This window comes from Camellia sinensis, chromosome 3, assembly GCF_055761805.1.
Source record: "Camellia sinensis isolate YWXY chromosome 3, ASM5576180v1, whole genome shotgun sequence".
In the NCBI taxonomy this organism is placed as follows: Eukaryota; Viridiplantae; Streptophyta; class Magnoliopsida; order Ericales; family Theaceae; genus Camellia; species Camellia sinensis.
The window spans coordinates 153975503-153982240 of record NC_138963.1 but is presented as its reverse complement, the minus strand read 5'-3'; positions in this window follow the sequence as shown (position 1 = coordinate 153982240).

Below are 6738 nucleotides of genomic sequence, written 5' to 3'. Positions count from 1 at the left end.
GTATGAGACGGAGTGTTGGGCAACTAAGAAACAACATGTCGATAAGATGAACGTTGCTGAGATGATGATACTAAAGCGGATGTGTAGCTAAACTAGACAAGACAGAATTAGGAATGAGTATATTCGGGAATGGGTAGGAGTAGTATCGATAAAAGATAAGTTGAGAGAAAATCGATTGAGATAGTTTGGTTATATTCAACGGAGACCAGTAGAGGCAATCGTGAAGAGATGCGATGCAGTGACGGTAGATGAAAGTGTTAGGGGACCGGATGAGCTTAAATTAACGTTGGCTAGTATTGTAAATGGAGATATAAATTTACTTAATTTGACTTATGAAATGGCCTTTAATAGAGCCGCGTGGAGAAAAATGATTCATGTAACCGATTCCATTTGACGGGACTTAAGACTTGATTTGGTTTAGGTAGTTATTAATTTTCAATATTCATTTCATATTATATTATTATATACAATTTATATTATATTTAGTGTACATACGTATTACATATTTTACCATTCGCAATTTTTAATCTCAGAGCTAAGTTGTTCATCGATTGAATGACATTGTGTGAATCGAGTCCTTTAGGGGCGATGGGCTTGTATTTGTTTGTGTCTAATTATGCGTTGAATTGGGATTCTTGTTCACAATTGGTCAAAAATAACAATAAAATAATTGAGACAAGTGTCATGTAAATGAGAAGCCGAATACTTGGTATATTTTGATGTCACATTTCTTTTGAATATCAACCATTTTAAGCAAAAACATAAAGCATTGCCAGTGGAATTTATTGGAGTGCTATCCCAATAGAACTTAAGCTTAGACGAGCATCTCAATGTATATATATATATATATATATATTAGTTTAAAAAGGTCTGTGTAAGACAAGAACTATTATTACAGTATATTTAAATTTTATATTTTAATAATTTTTTAAAAATAAGAACATTATTTTATGAAATTGAATAGAATAAATCATTAGATATATGATAGAATTATAAAAAATAGATTATAATAAATAATAATTAGAAAAAATATAATAAGCCTTTTCATTTTAACATAATTATATTTTTTTCTTTTTCAGTAAGATTAAAATGATCGAAATTATTGCAGAGAATGTGAAGAAACAATGATAAACAAAATAAAATATATATTTTAGTATAAAAAGAGATAAGAAAAATTATTTTACATTTATATGACTAATGAATTACTAATAAAAATTGAGTTACGTGCTATGCAAATTAAACTTTTAAAAGAGTCCAATATAATTATATTAAATTTGTATAAGTTAATATATTATTAACACTAAAGTATTTGTTCATGACCACTTGTGCTATTGTCTAAATGCATGTCAACTTCAAATAGTCACCAAACTAATTATTCAATAATTTTTTGTTCTATATAAATGTCTTTTGGGTTAGTTCATTTTGTTATTCAATACTTATTCGATATAGTGAGTTTTAGAATGGAATGATCAATTAAAATGTTAATTCTCACACATGATGAAAAATGCATTAAAAATATATTATTATTCACTATTATAAGAAAATGGTCATTTTATCCGAAGACTATTGAATAATCATTCAACTTTCATTAATTGTGACTTATGATTTTAAAACTTATATGTCACCCTTTTAAATTTTTAATCGCATAACAAATGACTAATTTCATTAATTAACCAATAAGGCAGTTAATAGTTTTTAATAATATCATAAATATATTTTAATTAATAGTTCCAGTAATTTTATTGTTGTATAAAAGGGTAATTAGAAGTTTTATTTTTTCTATTAAATTTGATAATTTGTTACACATCCAATGATATAAAACCAACTCCCTCGTCACATTGTTAGAAAATGTTTGAGACCTAAAATTCACACAATTCGATTTACAATTACGTGGTATGATATGTATTATTTTTTAATTTGTTATACATCTAATGATGCAGACTCCAATTCTATTATCATATCATTTTGGGTGAAGTTATGAGTCTTTAACATTTCTTCTGAATTTATAAAAAATAAATAAATTATGGTGTGTAAATTTTCTCAACAGATAAATATAAAAAAAATATTAAGATAATTCTCCTATCTAAAAAAAATTACTAAAATAATTCACTAAACTAATAAAGAAGCTGAAGAATATATATATATATATATACAAATGACTAATTTTATTAATAAATAAATCATGAAAAATGCTTAAGAGCACTAAAAGGGGATCACTAAAGGAAACACTAATGATGTGGCAGTGGGTCCCGCCCACTTTCTATGTCTTGTTTTTATTTTTTTATTATTTTTTTTGTCATTCCCAATATATTAGTGCTATTAGTGATGTATTTTTTAGTAGTCTAAATCATTGTTGATAAATCATACTCACATAACTAATGATCAATTTTATTAATAAGTAAACCATCAAGTAAATTAACTACTTTTAATGATATTGAAAATATTTTTTAATTAACCATTTTGTTAATAAATAAAGTATTAAGTCAATTAATAATTTTTAATGATATGAGAAATATCTTTCAATAAACAATTTTGATAATTTATTATTTCATAGGAGAATAGTTTTTTTTTTTCTTCTGACCATTGTGTTAAATTAAAATTTATAACGAATGATAATTGTAATTTCTAGTATTATAGGACTAATTTATGTTTTAAACAAACCTTATGGGTATATTTGTAATTTATTAAAAAATAAAATATTTATATTTCATAATTGATTAAGAATGTTTGCATAATTATAAATAAAAAAAAATCTTAACTCAATATATAGGCCATCATTAATAAATTATTTCAAATAAAAGGACGAAAAAAAAAGAAAAAAAAGAAAGAAAGACCAACCATAAACAGGATAGAACTTATTTTATATATATATATATAGATATGCGTGTGTAAACATCATAGGACATAAGTAACATTTCTTTGTAACATATATATTTATATATATTTGTTGTGAATATGACATAATCTTTCTAATATCTTGATGCTAGTTTTATTTTTTATTCTTTATTTTAAATAATAAAGTAATAGAGTGACTTTCTATGAGAGGTTGAGACGTCATGCAATTCGCTTCACTCCTTACTAGGGGTGTAAATTTGGCCCGACTCGGCCCTGTTCATCCGAGCTCGGGTCGAGTCGGGCCCATATCGGGTCTCGCGGACTCCCTGCAAAATTCGGGTTGGGTTAGGCCGACCTACAGTCAAAAAATTAAACCCAGGCCCAGGCCCATGGATATTCGGGCCTTGGGCTAGCCGGACCAATGGGCTTGGGCCTGGTCTCGGCCTTGGGCGGACCTAATCATTTTTTTTTGTTTTCTAAATATTTTTTCTATCAAAATTTTATTATTTTTCATTAAAAACTACATTGGGCCTTGGGCGGGCCGAGCTTCAGCCTGGGCCCTAAGTGGGCTTTAAGCGGGCCAATGGGCTGGGCCAGGCTTCAAAACAATGGCCCAGGCTCTAGCCCAAGGGCTCGGCCTAGGTTCTGGCCTAGGCCCAAGCGGGCCTAAACGGGCCGGACCCATCTCAAGCCGCGGGCGGACTTCTGGCCGCCCACGGACCGCGAGCCATTTTTACATCCCTACTCCTTACCTTACATATGAATGTTTATTTATTATTAATATATTATATTATAATTAAGGACAATGACTTTAATTATAATAACAAAAACAAATATAACATAGAATTAATACGAGAAAACACAAATAAAAAAAATAAAACAAAACAAAATTATCCAAATTTAAAAGTAAAAAATCTCAAATAAATATACAAAATGAAGCTCATATGTAAGTGGTGAAATTCAATCTATTAACTTTCAAATGAGGTGCAAATTTTATAGCCAAAGGACCTATATGCATGTTTAAAATCCATTTTTAGCTTATCCATTATGGTGTAATGACTTCAACCAAACAAGACAAATCAATTATTATAATAATAGTGGGCAATCTTACTTTCTCATGTGTTATAGAAATTGTGGCTGTCCAGTGAGTCTTTCTTTCAAGGTTGTTGGTTGCCAATTTGCTTTTATTAATACTAATGGCTTTGTTTGACCAAGGACTAATCATAACAACAGGCATAGTAATCACAACCTCAAAGTTCTAAAATTATCAATATCTAGATAAGGGATTGCAAAAAAAAAAATAAAAAAATTACAAAGGTGGATTAACAAAAATAGGTAAATAAATAAATCAACAAATGATGGAACTGCGAAATGGGAAGACATGCTTGTAAAAGCAAGAAGTCACAATTTGTATAAATATGTTCTATCTTGCCAAATTAATATAAGAATTTGCAAATGCTGACCATTTTTTAGTATTGATAATTCTCTCTCTCACTCTCTCCAAAATTTGAGCCTAGTAATTCAATGAGTTCAATGATCATTTGCCTTGAATTTGATGAATGAATGCTTATTACATTTTCCAAAGTTTATGAGACGGCATTTTTCTCAACCAGAAAAAAAGAAAAACCATAAACAAGATAGAGCTTCTATATATATATATATATATATATATATATATATATATATATATGTGTGTGTGTGTGTGCAAACATCATAGGACATAAATGAGATTGTGCAAGAGTAACATTTCTTTGTAATATATGTATATTTATTGTTGGCTACATATTTTATATAAGTCAATTATAATTTAACACGTGGTAGAATAAGGGCAATACGGGAAGAATATTCAAGTCTTCGATCATGACCGTACACGTGGCAGTTAATTTTGGTTCTTACGAGATCTAAATAGTATTGGATCAGTAAAGAGATGCAAAGTGATGTGACTTCAACAGTTACTCACATTCAAATTCAAAATTAGAAGGGATGCCTAATTGCAAGTGATGGCATAGTGGAACTAATCATAAGGCAACATGATCAGCGATCATGGAGTAGTAATTCGACGGTTGGAAATGCAGTTTGATGGTCATCCTTAAGAAGTATAAATAGCAGAGAAGGTCCCAGAAAAAATCCCTCGGACTCAGATCCAAAAAACCAGTCTTATTCTACTTTATTTCCTTTCCAGTTTTACATTTTCAGTTTTACATTTCCTGTTCTTTACATTTTTTGTACTTTAAAATTTCTGCACTGCACTTCGTTCATAGGAGTAGTTTCAAATAAATTGTTGTTGTAAACCTCTACGAGACTGAATTGGATCATTGTAAGTTTTTCATTTTAATGAAATGCTTCAATTGTTCTTCATTTAATTATTATTTGTTTAATTCTCCTAAATCAAGCCACCAATAAAAGTCCTCTTCATTGAGGCTGAAAGAACTAAAACACAATCGTCTGATAATTGGTTGGCAATTAATTTTCTGTAAAGACTGATTGATCCTTCCTGGCACGCTCATAATTACAAAAATAACCTTCGAAAGCCAAAAAGTCAACATATATTTTTGGCACGCCCAGTGGGACTAATTGAAATAGCTAGACGTAGGAGACAAGGAGAAAATGAACGCTTGGAAGAAGGCGTGGAAGGAGAGGTAGAAGTGCCTAATCCAGAGGATAATGTAATAACACATCCTGTGGAAGCACTTAGTTCATCAGAACCTATGGTCGAACAGACCAGCACTTCGGAACAACTACCACATGTTCTTAATATTGGACGAGGCCATGGAATTGGACCATCCACTGTTTCATCTACTCAGCCAATAAATCCATGGGGTGGCCTAGTAGATGCTATGGGACAACAGTTAATGAACACAATGGAAAGATGGGCAACATCCTTTTTGGATCGAATGAATACCTACCAACCAAAAAACACAAGACACATGAAGGAAATTTCAAATGTCCCTCAGCAAAGATTGGCTAGAGATAAACAGCCTATGCAAATTAATGGACATTCTAATGGTCAAACTAGTAATCAAAACTATGAAAGACCATCACCCCAGTCTTGGTATGAACCTATTTCGAGGCCTATGGCAGGTCAAAATACATCAGTACTTAACAGTGAAGCCATGCAAGTTGGTGGATCTAGCCCAGTACAAGAAAATGGTATAAGAATGGTTCCAAATTCCATGTTCGAAGCCATACCTATAGCGATCCTGGTCTTTCCCCATTTGATTGTTGTATTCTGGACTTAGGTTCCGTGGTGTTGGTTGTTGTATATATCTTGTTTCCATCCTTCAATTCCTTATAATTGAGTTTTAGGATGTGTTGGGCAGGTTTGTAACAGGTTGGTTGTGATTGGGAGCAAATGGTTGTTGCCTAGATTTTTGTGTCTTCGCTCGAGCGAGACTTTTGTCGCTCGAGCGAGCTCTGTGTTTTAGATCCTTCGCTCGAGCGAGAGTTGAGTTTTGTGTCTAGTGGCTCAAGCGAGAAGTCTTGCGCTCGAGCTTGCGTCTGCTTCTGGTTCTGGACCTGATGGTTGTAATTCTTGGCTCGAGCGAAATTTCCTTCGCTCGAGCGAGCGAGGTCTATGTTTTGGGTTTCCTCGCTTGAGCGAGCTTTTCTTTGCTCGAGCGTGCTTCTAGGTTGCAAACCTAAAGCTTCGAATTGTTGGCTCGAGCGAGGCTTTCTACGCTCGAGCGAGGTTTCTTTGTGCCTGGTCGCTCGAGCGAGCTTTGAATATATCAAATCGCAGCAGCGGGTTTTTACACACCTTTTCATCTCCTTCTTTATTCAAACCCTAATTTCGGCAGCCTCTCTCTCTGCACTCTTTCTCTCTCTCTTTAAGAATCCATCTAGTTCTAGAGTGTTTCTACCTTGATTCCTTTGTATAAAAGGTAGAGTTTGGCTTGGGCTATC